The 17,020-nt window shown below is 48.2% G+C and overlaps 1 protein-coding gene across 2 annotated transcripts in view; it reads right to left on the bottom strand.

The window, feature by feature from the left end:
* Positions 1-9,912, bottom strand: part of STON2 (stonin 2) — a 124,257-nt gene extending 114,345 nt beyond the window's left edge. For both annotated transcript variants that reach the window (XM_045822125.1, XM_045822124.1), the window contains exon 1: positions 9,790-9,912. The gene's annotated coding sequence lies outside the window, so the exon portion shown is untranslated. The remainder of the gene's footprint in view (positions 1-9,789) is intronic.
* Positions 9,913-17,020: the final 7,108 nt, after the last annotated feature.

The following is a 17,020-nucleotide window of genomic DNA, read 5'->3' on the forward strand; positions in this document are numbered from 1 at the left end:
TGTCACCGCTCCTTGCTTCTCACATGTGGGCGTGACAGGTGAGCGTTTTACAGTGGTAAACAGGGAACCGCTTCCCATCGTTAGCACAGTGCAGTCACTGAGCCCTCGAACCTCTGAAATGAGCATTTTTACCAGCTGTTCCCATCTCAGGATAAGGAAACTGAGTCTCAGAGAGGAAGGAGCTAGGAAGAGGTCACATGGTATCTGACCTGCGTCTCTTGACTGAAGTCTAAACACTACAGCTCAAATGATAAACTACCCAAAAAGCAGCACAGACGCGTCCATACTTCGTTTTACACTGGCGAAGCGGGAACGGAACAAACCAGAGCTGCCTTGACTTTTCCACTGGAGCGAGGATGCCCCAGGGCTCCGCCCCACGGCTCCGCCCCTTGTCAACCGACTTGCATTCCTTTCCGGCTGCAGACCACCCGGTGGTGATCTGTAAATAGGACCACCACATGGATGTTTCTACCCCTTCTTCTCATCTGTCTCCGAGGATACCCACTGAACACTTTTACTTCAGCGTCTAATAGGCCTCTCACACTTAACACCTTCAAACTTGAACTAGTACTCTCCCTCCCCCCCAAGCGACTCCCCACTCAAGCCTTCCCCACCCAAGTCAACGGCAGCTCCATCGTTCTAGCAGCCCTGGTCGAACGTACCCGGTCATCCTGGACGTTCCATCTCTTCCTCTCACACTGTTCTCTCATGTCCATTTCACAAAAAGGCAGTTTGCAAATGTATTTTTCATGTGATTCTTTAAATGGCAAGTTCCCTAACCATGTAACAGCTGTATATGGTGCCAGGTGAGTACTAGACTTATCGGGGTGGGGGGATCCCTTTGTAACTCGTATGCCTGAAACTAATAAAATATTGAATGTCAACTGTAATTGGAAAGTTAAAATAAATAAAATGGCCCTAATTCCCTTAGTCGACTAAGACTCCACTTGCACGTAAGGCATCATGAGCACCTTTGCTGAAGTAATTAGGGGAGCCTCATTTCTCATGACACTGTCTGCTTAGTTACGATGATCGCCCACTTATTTATTTTTACGTGCTGTTCGTTAAACACTGTGTAATATTTCTATCTCTGATCGCCTGCCTATTTATTTTTACGTGCTATTCGGTAAATGATGTGTAGCATTTCCATTTCTAGGCATTGATCTCACAGCGCTTTACAGCACATTTAACTAAATACTTCATGCAGTCCTCATAAGATCTTTATGAAGTAGGTACTATCAGTATCCCATTTACTTAGATAAAGAAACTGAGGTAGGGAGTTTAAATAATGCCCAGGGCCACACAATTCAAACCCAGACATTCCAGCTCCCCAGTCTGTGCTCTGAGATGACCACTTTGGCATGCTCCATCCACAAGACATACATTCCCCAGGAAGTGAATAAATGAACCCACAGTCTTATCTGGCTTTCTTTTTATTGATGGATTGATTTTGATTTTTATCTTCACTGAGGACATTTTTTTTCACTGCTTTTAGAGACAGAGAGACATAGATGTGAGAGAGAAACATTGATCGGCCCCCCTCTCGTACGTGTCCTGACTGGGGATCAAACCTGCAAACCAGGGGTGTGTTCTGACCAGGAATTGAACCCAAGACCTTTTGGTCTACAGGACAATACTCCAGCCAACAGAGCCGCCTGGCCAGGGCTTATCTAGCTTTCTTATGGCCAGGACCCACTTCTGCCAAGTGCCCAGCCAGGATTGGATACACATTCCCTGTCCTCTTCACAGGAAAAGTGTCAACCAGATGACAAGGGATCAAACCCCCTGACCCCGTGAGCACTGTGCTGTGACCAGCCAAGTCACACAGCTGAGTCTAATAGTGACAGCAAATGGCTCTGACTCCTTGGAACTGCTTCCCTAAGACCCGTGCAGGGGTCGGGAACTGAACACCGACGGAGAACAGGAGAACCGAGCGCTGAGCTCCAGGGCCCTGGAGTGCGACAGATGGCGCAGCTGGAGGGCCTGCTGCGGAGGGCACCGCCCCCACGTGCCAATTAGGCTGCTGGTGAGTGACAGACACGCTGAGTTCTACTCAAACAGACCCCCACTCCCAGCTCACCACGCTTTTGGATGATACTTCATAACAGAAACATTAAGGAGGAAGAGATAAGAGCACAGCAGAGAAGGCAGCGTGCTTCCACAAGCCTGCCGATGGCGTGAACCGGCAGCAAAAACAAGGGCAGTGTTCCCTCCGCCAGGATCTCTGCGGGGGTGGCCCGGGTGGACAGACAGAGCCTCCTAACTCTGCAGCGCGCTCTTCCTGCTGTTTCCAGCTGCAGGAGTGACGAGGCACGCCGCTGCCAGACCTCAGAGATCAGAAGAGGGGTTCAAAGCCCAGGTCTTCTGCAACCTTTGAGAAATTACTGAAGTCCAGCCTCTTTGTCCCCTTTGTAAAATGAAATGCTACTCTCCCCAACCCTACAGCACTGAGGCGGAAATTAAGTCAGGTAATGTAGTATATAAACTGCTATTGGGGGACCTGGAACATAGTAAAACTCAATGAATGATAGTTATTAACAGTGACTGTGATCATTTCAATAATAAAAACGTTTCACACCCTTCAACTGCTCAGAGTTTAAAGTCAAGGGAAATGTAGGGACAAGGAATGATATGGAAAAATGAATACTTTATTAATTTATCTGGCAAGGGCAGGAAAACACACAAGTGAAACTGTATTTTTGACGGGGGTGGGGTGCCAGGATGGACAACAGTTAAACAAGGTGAAATCGAACAAGCTCTCCATCTCTGGACCACCCCAGCCTCATCCACGTAACCATGACATAGTTTTTCCCTTTCAAAAGCTTAAGTCAGGAAGGACAGACAAATAGATTCAGTTTCTAAAGCAAACTGAGAAATAAAATCTGTGTTCATTTAAAACATCTTTTTTTTTTTAAGTAAGTAGCTAGCTTCAAAAGCAGGCGGCTGGTGGGCTGACTCTGTCAAGCTGGTAGGGTCTAGCCAGGGGTCTCCCTTCAAAGTTCAGGTGCAGTGAAAGCTGCGGATGGCCCTTCTGCACTGCTTGGCATTTGGCACGTGACGTGCTGACAAAACCATTTCGTTCACATGGTGTGCTTGCACAGACCCACAGCACTAACTGGTACCTTCTTTCAAGGGGAGCCAGGGTTAAGCCTGCAAGGGAAAGGTGTAATTATCTCACCCGTGACTTAAAAGTAATGAGGACTTTATGGAGTTAGAGTTGAGGGACTCTGGGGTTTTAATGGAGACAGAGAAAATCCGGACTAGAGTTCAGGCGCCCCAGGTTCTCAGGGCCGCCCTCCCTCCCTACGGAGACCTGTGAAGTAACTTAAGCTGGTCACCACCAAGTGTCAGGAGAGGTGGGTCCTGTGAGCTCAGAGGAGCCAGGGGACCCCCTGCATGACTTTAAACAAGTCACTTGACCTTCCCAAGTCACTTTGCAAGTGGAAAGAGACCTACTGCCTGCCAGTTTGACAGAGTTTCTGATGGGATTAGATGTCTTGTACAGAGGTTTGACATCCTTAGCTCCAAAGTGCATCCTATTAATAAAACAAACATGTGAAGAAGGTCAAACTCGAGTTCAGGGTTACTCATCTGCTAATGAGTCGCCCAAAGGCTGCACATGTCAGGAGGTGAGGTAAGCCGGCAGAATACTCTAATTAGGTGGTCAGATGGCAGTCAAGAGAAGACTTTAAGAAGCTGAGACTTTTCGTCTCCTCTCCTGTTCCAGACGTCCAGTCACAGGCCAGGAAGAAGCCTGTGCTGACCATCGGAGCCACAGTCAACTTAGGTCCAGTCCCTAAAACCCCTGGCTACCCCTCAGTCTTACTCTACCCTCCAACCCAGTGTGACTGCACCTCTGTGAATCTTCCCCGCCCAGTGCAGCCTAAGAAAGAGTCCCCGTCTCTGAAGTCACAGCACAGCAGTGTGACGCCCTTGGATGATTTGCCTACTGTTGGCCCCATTGCTATTTAGCTATTAGTGATTTTGCATAAATATTATGCCATTTCTCTCTCAGATCAGAGGCTGTATCAGAAGACTAAGCATTACACTTCTCTATTTCCCCACGGCGTCCTCCTCAGAGCCTTGCGCCCCGCAGACACTCAATGCCGTTTGCATGAAGCCACTTCCAGAGATTTTACTGGGCCATCCACTCTCTGCAAAGTAGCTTCCCACTCATTGTGACTACATAGCACAAAGGACACTGACCACCTCTTGGCTGTTTAATAAGGTCCCCTGGCTGACAAGTCCAAGTTAATATGGAGCCAGCTGGGAGTCACAGAGGTACATACAATGAATAAAAATTCAGGGGACTTGGAGTTTTCAATCCTGCCCTTCTGTTATCTCTCTATACAATTCTAGCCAACTGTTTCTAAGTCAATGTACTTCAGAACAGCAGCAATAGCACTGGAGACCCTCCTCCTAAAATTGCTAGAGATGGGAAAAAAAATACATATACATGATAGCACTTATTCAATATAAACATATAGACAGGATACTATTCATCTGGTGACTTGATGTGTATATTTCTTACATATCATATTGCTGGATAAATGCTAACCAACAGGGAATTGTAACCCTTTCTAACAACTGTGTTCAGCATTGTAAATCCTTCGTGGCTAATGTCAGAGTCCTTTCCCTCACTGGCTCTCATTACTGCCTAAGGTTTTATCTGCTGCATCTTTTGAAACTTTAGACCAAGTTTCCTGGAGACCTGAGATTGGGGGAACCATGCAGCTCCCTGCAGAACTGACCAAGAGAAGGCACCACTAAGGCCAAGCCTGCAGGAGGAGGGGAAACATGCAAAAGGACCCGCAGGGGGAAACACACAGGTCCAATCAAGAGAGTTGGCCTCAGGCCCCCTGCACAGATATCTCGCCCACCCCTGGAGGTACGCAGAATCCTATGGAATCTTCCAGTCTCAAAGAGCACACCTTTAAGGTGTTATTTTTCTGTCAGCTCTCAATCAGGAAAAAGGTCTTTTCAAATCTCACTCATTTCATTTTATAGCTTGGGCCCACCAAGACATGTCTTATGTTACACAAATTTAACATATACAGAATTTTTAGTATTTTCTATCCACACCCCAATATACCAATTGGCACTCACCCCACCTTGAAAATAATGATGTAACCTGCTAGCCGGCCCTCAAAATAACGTTGACCCTCAAAGTATTTCATGCAGTCACATGGTGTCTGCTGGCTGGGCATATCACTGATTACCTGGGCCCTTGCAGAGTTCAGACTTTTGCTGCCACGTCCAGGATTGAGAAGAGTACAGTAAAGAGGAAACAGGCCCTCACTGTGTTTTATTTCTCGTGTCACATTGTACACACCAACATATTTTCTCCTTAACGTTCATTCTTGGAATGCTCTCCCATTACAGAAGTGGTGAGTCACAGTTGAGAGCATTGTTGGGACTTGTTCCACCCACTGGTATAAGCCAAACTGAGGAAGACCTTGGTTTCTCATGGAGCTATTTATGCTGGGGGTGTTGATCTCAGTTTGCACGGGTCACATGGGGCAGATGTTTATTCATGGAGGTGGCCCCAAGTGAAGTGAGAAATTTCTTGGTCTGACTCTCTTAAAATTCAGCCAAAGGTCCACCCAGTGGGCTAAGCCAGCTCCAGAAATGAAAACGAGGATGACAAGAAGTGCGGGGGTCAGGACTGGAAGACACTGACAGGCGTGAGTGTATTCCAGGCACAAGGGTGTGCGCTCAGCGACCGAAAGGGGAGTCGGAGCAGAATGACAAGGGAGGGCATGAAAGCAGCACTTGTCCTCTTCTTGGGGTCACAGTCCACAAATGCCAGCTTTTTTCATTTCCTCGCTCTGAGAACTGCATTTGAAATGGAATACACTCCTAGAGACTGTCACTCTTACCCCACTGCTCACTGCTCACGGCTGGAGTCTGCCTTCAGCAAAGGTGCTACACAGAATGCTAGGATCTTCCAGACTTTCCCTCCTTCCACTAGGCCCTTCTGTTCAGGTCTTTCCCTCCGCCATGCCTTAATTTATCCATTTAGTTCTGTAGTCCTCAAAGTGTGGCCTCTGGACCAGCGGCATCGGCATCACTTGAGCACATCTCAGAAATGCTAGTCCCCAGGCCCACAGCAGACCCACTGATTCAGAAACTCTGGGGGTGAGGCCCAAATATCTGTGCTTCTCCTGGGGTGATTCTGATGCTTGCTAAAGCTAGAGAACTGCTGCAGTAGAGAATATTATAAAAGAATGACTCTACGATGAGAGAGCATGTGCATTTCAGGAGAGGACTTGTAAACAAGACAAGCCACTCAAGTGCCAACTGAGTCATTTTCTAGCAGTGGGATCTCAGGTCACGTGACAGACAGTGAGAGCCACTGGAGGCTGCTGTATTAGTTCAGGTCGTCACCATCTTTTGCCTTTAGTCCCGCCCATCTCCATCTCCCCACACTGCCACTAGAAATACTCTGCCTTAAAATATGATGTTGAGACGCAACTTAAAACCCTTCAGTGGCTGCTCCCTGCCCCTATCCCCTAGCAAATAGCCCAGGTCTTTCATCATCTGCCTCCAGGCCACTGGCCTGGCTTTGTTTTCCTCCCGTACTTTCCCTCCCACTTGGCCTCCTCTTACTGTCTGCAGGAGGTTTATACTTTCCCACACCACCGACCTCAGCTGTGGCCATGTGACTGACTTTGGCCAAGAGCAAGAAAGCTGAAGCGCTGCCTGCTTCTTCTGAGCAGACGCTAAGTGCTGTATTTGTTCTGTCATGTTTTCTTTTTTCCCTTTCCCATAAGGGAGGTATCATCCCAGAAAGAAGCTGTTTGTTAAGTCTCTGTGGGTCCCAGGATGAAAACAGATCAGAAGCAGAACCACAGCTGATCTACACTGGACATGCGGCATAAATGAGAAACACACTTTGGCTGTCATAAGCCACTGAGATTTGGTGACTGTTGTTCAGCCTAAACTGACCATTGGAGCATTTTTGATCTCCCATAACCTCTCTGCTTGGAATGTCTTCTCTCCCTAACTCTACCCTCCCTTCCCATCCCACCTCCCCCGTTTGCACAAGAGCCTGGCTCATCATTCTACACTCAGTTCAGGGGTTATCCCCTCAATCAAGTCTTCTTTTCTTTCCCAGGTCTAAATGATCTCTCCTACCTTTAGGACCTCCTCTGGATGCTACAGACCTGTAATGTCCCTGGAACTACACTTGGGGTTTTCCATTAATTAAAACAATTCCTCTTTAGCCCTGGCTGGGTTGCTCAGTGAACTGAGCACTGGTCTCTGAACCAAAAGGTCCCTGGTTTGATTCCCAGTCAAGGCACATGCCTGGGTTGTGGGCCAGGTCCCCAGTTGGGAGTGTGAGAGAGGAAACCAATCACTGTTTCTCTTCCTCTCTTTCTACATCCTTTCCCCCCTCTCTAAAAATAAATAAAAACAAACAAATAACAAGTTTGTTTCTTATAAAAACAAACTCTTCTTTAAAAAAAAGGTCCTCACTTTACAGAATGGGAGACTTTGACTCAGAAAAGCAAACTTGTCCAGGTCTCCCAGCCATCACAGCCATCAGCCACAGAGACAGAGTTCTCACCAGGTGCAGATCTGGCTCAGAAATAAGCAATCACTTCCCTGTCCCCCATCTCTCCCTCCCTTCTTCCCTCCTCCAGCAGTAAGCTTTCTGATCCTCCCACTCCAGTAGAGGAGTAAAAGTCTTCCTAACAACTGAAAGGGCTGCTGAATTAATTTGACACTTGAAAGATCTGCATCTGAAAGTGGGCTTCCTACCCCCTGAGAAGATAATCACTTTCTCAAAGTGGATGTATTTATTCTTAAGGCTCCTGGCAAAGGCCCTGGAGACCCTTGAGAACTGGGGCAGTTTGTGCCTTTCCTCAGGTCCCAAGCAATGGGCGAGCTGTGGTGAGATAAGACAAGGAGACTCCCACTTCCAGGGCCTGAGGAACCTTTTGGGAAGGAAGGTCTTTTGGATTTGTCAAAGGGTAGGAGGTTATGTAGCAGAGGGTTCAGAGTTCCAAAGGAGCCCACTACATACTGATATTTCAGGTATTAAAAAAAAAAGAAAAATGGCCCTGGCTGGTGTGGCTCAGTGGACTGAGCGCCTGCCTATGAACTGAGAGGTCACCAGTTCGAAACCCAGTCAGGGCACATGCCTGGGTTGAAGGCCAGGTCCCCAGTTGGGGGTGCTGGGGATGTGTGAGAGGCAGCCAAATGATGTTTCTCTCCCTCTCTTTCTCCCTCCCTTCCCTTTTCTCTAAAAATAAATAAATAAAATCTTAAAAATAAAAAAGAAAAGTGAATGGTGCCAAATATTTTGCTCTTCAGGTTAAACAAGAGGAGGAAAATGACACAGTGGCAAAGGACTGAACCAGACCACCCAGGTCATGCCTGTGAAAAACCACCTAAAGTGGCAACTGCAATACTGCAATTTAGATTTCCAGGAGCTGCTGGCATTTTGTTGTGTGGCCGGGTTTTGTTTTCATTCTCTCTCTCTCTCTCCTTTACTTGTTTGTTTGTTTAAGGGATGGGTGGAAAGTATAAGAACCTTCCAATTCCCACCCCCCCAATCAGCCATACTCATGCAAGACGAGCATTCAGCTAAATACTACGATATTCTCTTCACGCAACATTTATACCATTTTTTCCAAGGGTTACAAAGGTTTTCTAAGACTGTAGTTGGAATCCACTTATCTCTCACCATTCCAATAGAGCAAGTTTTTACCCCCTCCAGGGATACATTACCTTTAAATGATACCATCAGTAACATTAATAGCATGTTTTCCCTTCAAGTGTAGAAAGCTATTCAGAGCTCCAAATGGTCGCTGGGCCAGTTTGGACAACTTCGATTGACTCTTTCAAAGACCATCCACTCAGTATATAGAAAATAATAAGAGCCAGCAATACTTGAGTACTTAGCGCGGTGCCCGGTGTTTCTCAGGCATTGCCTCATTTAATCTTCAAGACAACGCTATGGGGAGGGTGCGACCATTATTGCCGCCTTACAGATCAGGACAGCGAGGCTCAGAGAGCCTGCAGGACCTGCCCTAGGAGAAGAAGAGACAGGCAGAGGCCAGCAGCTGTCCAAGACCACAGTTAATGATTCACTCAAGCCCTCAGGCAGTTCCTTTTAGTAAAGGCTGATACACACACTGTACACACTCACTCACTCACTCACTCACAAACACACTCTCATCTTCAACTCTTCATCCCAGCCAGAGGCGGGTGTCCGGCAAATTGCTTGGCAACGCGCGGAAGAAACTCCATCCAAAACCCGGGGTCCGCCGAGCCCTGGACGCCTCTGGGCGCTGTCCAGCGGGCAGCGCGCCTGAGAATCCTGGCTGGGGTCCTGCCTCCAAACACCCCAAAGGTGGGGAGGAAAGCCAAGGCCGGGATTTCAGGCTTTGGGGTGGGGGGTGGAGGCATCGTCCCCAGGGTCACTTGTTGTTTCCCGACTTGGGACAACAAAAAACGTCCCGGGGACCCAGATCTTGGAGAAGACACGCGTTGGTAAACAGTACCTGCGGATGAGTGCAGGGGCCGCAGGGGTCTTCCTCTTATACCCTTGCCCGCCTTAGACCGATTTACCTCCCTTCCTCCCACTCCTGGACGCCCACGGTGTGGGGAAATGTCGCGCCTCCCAGGGACTCCACCGAAGCAGAAGCGGGCTCCGCACGAGGGGCTTGTGCAGTGGCTGCGGCGCTAGGACCTCGCGGCTGGCCCGGCCCCCCGCCCGCTCCACCTGCGGGGCCCCTCTCCCACCAGCACGCTGGCCCTCCCTCTGCGGGGTGCGGTTACCAGTGACGCCTCCCGCAAGGTCCCGAGTTTCTGCCGGAAGGTCGCCGCGGAGGAGCCCGCTGGGCAGATCGGGGATCCCCTCCGGGCCGCGCTGCTTTTCGCCGCGCTCGCTCCAGATCGCTGTGCCGCGGCTGGCTCGCCACACAGGACGCTCCCACCGCTCCTGATTGGCTGAAGCGCGCCCCCAAGTTGCGCCCTGATTGGGCGGCCCTGAGCCGGGTGGGGTGCTCCCCGCGCCGGGATCTACTCCCTGTGCCCTGGCGCAGCAGCCTCGCACAGGCTGCACCTCCGGGCCAGGATCCAGACCCTGAACCCCTTTGCGCAGGCTGGCCCCGCTGTCCAGATACCTGGGAGGAGTGAAAAGCATACCTTCGAGTAGCACAGCGGTGGTGGGGAGTGGGGATCGCCTTGGAGTCTCTCCCATACCCATTGCCAATGGTAGAGAGTGGCTATCAGTGCTTCTCTAGCCTCAGTCTCACTCCTACCTGGGGTTTTGACTACCTGTTCATTTTGATACTTTGACTATAAAAAGGGCGTAGGACGCGCAGGGTAGTGTCCTGTAAACAATGGGTTCTAAATTGGATGTGGACTCAGGTGAAGCTGAATGATGATGATAGTAATAATAATAACCCTAACGTTTCCATGGTGCATGTTATTTGCTGGGCACTTTTCTAAGTGCTTCACAAATATTAATTCACAAATACAGGAAACAGCTGCCATGAGGACGTCAGTATGTCCCGTAGAAAGTATGGACGAGCAACATCAGTTCTGAGAATGGAGAAACTTTCATCTGGAAGGCACAGTGTTGCAGTAAAGAGGTTCAAATTAGAGTGGAGAAAGAGTATCGGGAATTAAAATTGTTCACAGCTGCCATTTCTTCTTCCATATTCTTCAGTCCTCCCGCCATTTTCTCCCACCTGCATTGAAACTTTCTAAGTAAAAACAACCACTATAAATCAGGATGCCACCAGGACTTTGTCCCACCACCATAAAAGGATCCCCACTTAACACCTACATAGACTATGAGTAGAAATTAATAGCATAGTTTATATTTGACCTGGGTTGTGAGTATGTAACCATTTTCCTGTAGGTAGTCCCTCCTAACTCTATCCTCTTGTGTTGCTGTCTATGTCGATAGAACCTGTTTGTGAGAAATTGAGCTTGGTAGAGAAGTCAAGACCCCAGTGACAAACCAGCTTGACCCACTCTGAACAGACTGATATTGCTTTAGACCTGTGATTTGCAACTGATGTGCTGCAAGAATTTTTAAAACATGCAATACCTGACGATTTAGTCAGGGGCACTGACCTCATTTCCCTGAGATTGTCACACTAAAAATAAAATAAAAAAAAAAGAACAGCCAACCCAACAATAGCTGTCTGGTATGAATGAATGAAAGTTATACCCATTATTTGTGTCAGATTGGCAAAAAATATATTTTTTGGTGTGCCGCAGAATGTTAGTACTAATAATTAGTTTATGTGTGCCGTGAGATGAAAAAGGTTGAAAATCTCTGTCATAGAGTCATTGACCTGAAGTCATTTACTGTGCAGAGCCCAAGACCCTAGAAGGAAATTAGCTCAGTTTTCTCCAGTTTATATCAATGGACAAGCTATTGATTAATTTTTTTATTGAAAAGATGGACGGGGCCGTGGTGGAGCATGAGCTGGTGGGAACAGCAGAGCACACAGACTGTGTGAGGATGGTTCTTTCACTAGTATCCCTCTGCTAACATCAGAAGCACATGGAGACATCCATCCATTATTCCACTCACTCACTTTCTGTAGTTGTGGCTTTTGCCAATGCATAAGTTCCATTAAGATTGGCCATTCTGCTCTGGCTGGTGTGGTTCAGTGGATTGAGTGCTGGTCTGCGAATACAAATGTCGTTTGTTTGATTCTCACTCAGGGCACATGCCTCGGTTGTGGGCCAGGTCCCCAACTGGAGAAGTGTGAGAGGCAACCAATCAATGTATCTCTCACATGCTTCTATCCCTCTCTTTCTCACTCCCTTCCCCTCTCTCTAAAAGTAAATAAGTAAAATCTTTAAAAAAAAGAAAAGAAAAAGATTGGTTACTTTATCACTCCAAAGAAGAAAGGCTATTTTAGCCAGAGAACTAGGCTGACACAAGATGATTTCTTAAACGGATCAACCCTGGTCACATCACACTAAACTCAGCCCTCTGGAAGGATGAGAAGTGAAAAAAGAATCTGGATCCCCACATCCACTCTGGAATCTTGTGGACAGGCACTGTTAATGTATCCATCTGTCCCCTGTCTCACTCAGTAGGGCTTTGCTCCCTTCTGTCTCCTGCAACACATGTCTTCTCTGGCCACTCCTACTTAGCACTCAAGACTCAACTAAGTTATCCCATCCTCTGCAAGGCTTGCACTAACTCTCCCAGGTAAGGGCAGTGATCCCCTTGCCCATGTAATATCCTCATGATGGAACTAAGTAACAGTATTCTAGTGATCAGCTTACATGGCTGTCACTCCCATTAATTCTCCCCCATGCCTGGCCTAGTAATTAAAATGCATAGGTATCCAGTTAAACTTGAACTGATTGACTGAAATCCCTAACAGGACTGGGCCAAACTCCTACCCTGGTCAACAGGGCATCCTCTGGTTCCAGGCCGGATGGACATTTGGTGTGGGTCAAAGCGATTATCCATCCATCCAATCCAACAGTGAATGGGTAGTTTCTGTATGCTAGGCTCTGTCAGGTAAGGAGAAAAATAAGCTCTGGTTAGAAGGTGTGTTGTTCTACCTTGATAAGCTCTCTCTTAAATGTATACAAGATGAAATTGTGCAGTTGATTTAGAAAAAAAGTGACAGTCCCTCAGTTAAACATAGAGATACCATATGACCCAATCATTCCTCTCCTAGCTATATGTCCAGTAGAATTAAAAGCGTTTGCCCCCACACAAACTTACACACAAGTGTTCACAGCAGCGTCATTCAGAATAGTTGAAAAAGGCAAACAACTCGAAGTCCATCCACTGAAGAATGGACAAATAACATGTCGTACAGCCACACAATGGAATATTAGTCAACCACAAAAAGCAATGAATACTGATGCATACTACAGTATGGATGAACCTTGGGAACATTATGCGAAGTGAAAGAAACCAGACACAAAAGGCCACACATAGTGTGATTCCATTTAGATGAAACATCCACAATAGCTAAGTACTTAAAGGCAGAAAGCAGATTGGTGGTTGTCAGGGGGTGGGTGTGGAGAAAGCAGGCAGGGACTGGTTTAATGGATATGGAGTCTCCTTTTGGAGCGATGAAAATGTTGTGGTATTAGCCTGTGGTTATGGTTACACAACTCTGTGAACAGTTAAGAAAACAAACCACTGAATTGTTTTAAATGTTGCACAGAGCCTGTATTCTGAGAGTGAGGAAACCATCACTGAAGAGGGACACATTAGTGAAATCCTAAAGCGTAGTAGCTAAAAGTATGAAAGTGTGGAGGAACAGAAAAACCTCCAAAAACCAAAAGTTGCCCTGTTCCTGCTCGCACTCCCACCTTCAGCAACCCAGAGGGATTTACTCCTTAGATTTGTATTGTCCCACAGGAGAGTCTATGCTGATGGAAATGCTCTTTACCTGAGCTATTCCCTAAGGAAGCCACTAGGCACATGTGACTATTAAACACTCAAAATGCAGTTAGTGCAACTGAAGAACTGAATTTTCAATTGTACTTACATTTAAATCATGACATGTGACCACTGACTGTGCTCCCTGCAGTGTGTAGCTTTGGCTGGGTTAAAGGACTAGAGCCATCTTCACTGGCAGCCTGGAAAAATACTGGAGGACATGCGAACGGGGCGGTCTATGCCTTTATGGCCCACTGCCCAGTTCAAGCGTAAATCCACTAGAAATCCTTCAATACGACCTCATGGCTCCCACCCTTTTCCTTTCTATGAACTCCATGAACTTCAGTCAACTGCAATGTTTTTAGTTTTGTCTTTATGGCAAAGTGTTCCCGTTCCACAAATATTTATGGACCAAGCACTTTGTGGAATTCTGGGAAGAAAAAGGAGTGCAGACAATGTCGGCCAAATTCCAAAGGGTTGGTCTTGACAAGGCTGAAAAGAAGAAACAGGAGAAATTCCCTGCAAGGACCTGGCTCCTTCCCCGCTCCCCTCCAAATTTCCCCTCTCACACATCATCTATGCGCTTCCTAGTGGGAAATCTTGCCGGGACGATGCTGAAGTGATGCTGAACCTTTATTTAGCTTTCCGGTTTCCAGCTCAGGCCTTTCAATGTCCTTAAGTCCTTTAGTACACCTTCCAATTCATGTTGATCTTTCCCTCCCAGGAGCTGAACTTTCATTGAACTTGAACGGGTAGAATGTAATGACTTTCTATGTGTTTTCCTGTAATGTGGTGCCCCACAGCAAGATTCATTTGTTCTAAAACGAATATTTTGTGCCAGACAATTTTGTAGGTTAAAAAAAACAACAACAACAGACAGGGTCACTGAGCTGCTTAGAGCCTCGTGAGGAGGCTCACAAGTCTTCCTACCGAATGTGACTTAGATGTGTCGGGAGGTTCGCAGAAAGCACAGAGCAAGGAGCCGCTGACATGCCCTGGCAGAAATTCTTTGCTCTGTGCTGGTCTTCGAGGCTGTCACCCCAGCCCACCACAGGTGCTCACTCACTCCCAGGGCTTTCCAGCCCTTAGCTCCACAGTGTCTGTAGGCTCTTCTGGCTGACGTCCTTCCTTTCTTTCCACACACAGATGCAGTGACATCAGGCTCTCTGGGGTCGGTCGTCAGCCGTGCAGATGAGGGATGGACATCCCTGAGTGACTGAGACCACTCTTCTGGTCCCTCCTGTCCTCACTGGTGAAAGAGATCACATCCTAGGGATGCGGCGCTGAGGAGCTAGAGAAGACCAGGTTGGAAGATGTGGGATTCCAATGAGATCATGCACCTGAGGCTCCTTTGTAATCTACACACAGGAATCAGTTGTTTTTATTAGTCCCATTTGACAGAAAAGAAAACTCAAGAAGAGGAAAGTGAAATGACATCCCAAGACAAAGAGGCCCCAGAGGAGTGTTATTGCAGGGGGAGAACAACAGTTTCAGGGGTCCGGGAGGGGACACCAGCTCTGCCAGCCCCTCACTGCGTGACCCGGGCCGGGCTCCGAGCCCCAGTTCCTCGCTTACAGAGTGGGGATCATAACACACCTACTTCAGAGGATTTGGTGGGCAACAGATGAGGCGATGCCTGTGGACGCAGCTCTGCACCTGGCACACAGCAGGTACTTGATAAATAACTCTGTTATTATTAGTTTACTGCACAGATATTTGTAGCAGAGCCACAGGTCTCCTGGGTCTCAGCCCCTCTCAGCTCTAGAAATAAGTGATGAGAAAACAGTTTCCAGGTGAGATTGCCAGGGGGTAGAGCGATGTGTTAGAGTTCCTGGCTTTTGAGAGACGCCATGGCAGGTGGGGAAGGGCAGACTCGGGAGTCGGGAGGCCTGGGTTTGAGTCCTGGTCCCGTCAGCAGTGGTCGTAAGACCCTCAGCAAGCGACGTGGCCTCCCTGTGCCTCAGCCTCTTCCCCTCCAAACCCGGTTCTTGTGAAGGCGAGTGAGCTCCTGCACAGCAAGGGTGTGGGACAGCTCCTGGCACGTAAAGAATTGTTAAGGACTAGTAATGTAATTGTTTTGAATTCATTTAACAACAAAGATAAAATTTGTTCTTAAAAATTCCAGTTGGCTTTTATTAGGAGGGGCCCGCATCGGAAGAAACATAAAAGGGCGCAGAGAACGGTCTTTGTGCCCTGACCTGTGATGTTCCCTTGGCCTGAAATCCCCCGGTTTTGACCCGTAAAACCACACATGTTCTCCACTGCCGCGGGCCAGGCTTCCTTTGCTCCTACTCCTGTCCTTCAAACAGGACTCCACTCCTTTCTCCTCATCCGTGTATTCCCTGACACCCTCAGCAAATGCGCCTTTGATGGAAAGCTGATGGAAAACGAGGGGGGAGATTTTAAACTCTCGAAGTTTGCAGACAAACACAGAACTGGAGTTCGTGGTGGGGCTGGTGTCCTCCTTGTAGGGGATGAGGAGGCTGGTGGAGGATTTAGGGAGAGGGGTCTCTCACCACTAGGAGGGAAAAAACACAAAGAATAACCATCCAATCTTTAACTAGAAGGGGCTGCAGCCCCCATGGCCGCATCCCCCTGGCAGGGGGAGAAGGTATGAGAGGGACCCACCGTGGGCATGGGCCGTGGATCTGAGACAGATTCGGACCTCTGTCCGAATCCCAGTTCTGTCATTCAACAGCTGTTTGGCCTTCGAACCAAATAACTCAGCCTATTTTATCACCTGCAAAGCGAGGGTAATACCAGCCTCAAGGGCTCACTTTGATGATTACATAAGACAAACAGTACGAGGCCTGGCACTTAGAAAATGCCCAATTCATGGTGAAGTGAGTGAAAAGGGGTTTGAGAAGACAACAGTACCCTTGTTGGAGGAAGCTGTGCTGTCCCGAAGGCACAGCATTGCTTCACGTTGTCCACTGCTTGTCCTTATGCGCATCCCAGTCCCCAAACCCACAGGGAGGCCTTCACACGGCTTCTCAGGCCCTCAGCCTGAGGTTCATCAGCAATCCCGACACCCAGACGGGAGGGGACTCCGCCAAGCCCCTCCCCGGGCCCCTCTTCTCTCCAGCTGGCACAGAAACCGCTCCACATTTGCAGCTCCCACAGCAATCACGAGAACCTACTCCCTTTTATTGTTTTTCTTTTCCTAACGATGGAGCAATCACATGATTTCGACAGGAAAAACAACTCTGGAATCAGAGACCATCTGGACGGAGCCAGGACTTTCTGGTCCCCACGCCTGAGCCCCTGGAGAGAAAAGACACTGGATGCTGATGGGCTGGGGGATGAGCTGGGGGATGAGCTGGACCAGCAGCACGGCCCACACATGCTCACTGCTGGCTGGCCCACTGAGCAGGTTGTTTCAGGATGAAAAACAGCCTGCTTCCAACAAACCAGGAGCTCATGTTTACTGATTGCTAGGGACCAGGCACTTCACAGGCATCACCCAGCTCAACCATCACAGCAATCCAAGAGGTGTATTTATTGTTTTCCTTATATACCAGTGATACATGAGGCTCAGAGAGGTTAAGGGGTCTCTCAGGAGCACACGGCAGTCAGGGGCTTCACTAGCATTCTGCCCTTTTTGCAAGCTCCCAGCGCCCGTATGTTTAT

Source organism: Phyllostomus hastatus, unplaced genomic scaffold (genome assembly GCF_019186645.2).
Source record: "Phyllostomus hastatus isolate PE091 unplaced genomic scaffold, TTU_PhHast_1.1 phas_scaffold_501, whole genome shotgun sequence".
NCBI classification, from domain to species: Eukaryota; Metazoa; Chordata; class Mammalia; order Chiroptera; family Phyllostomidae; genus Phyllostomus; species Phyllostomus hastatus.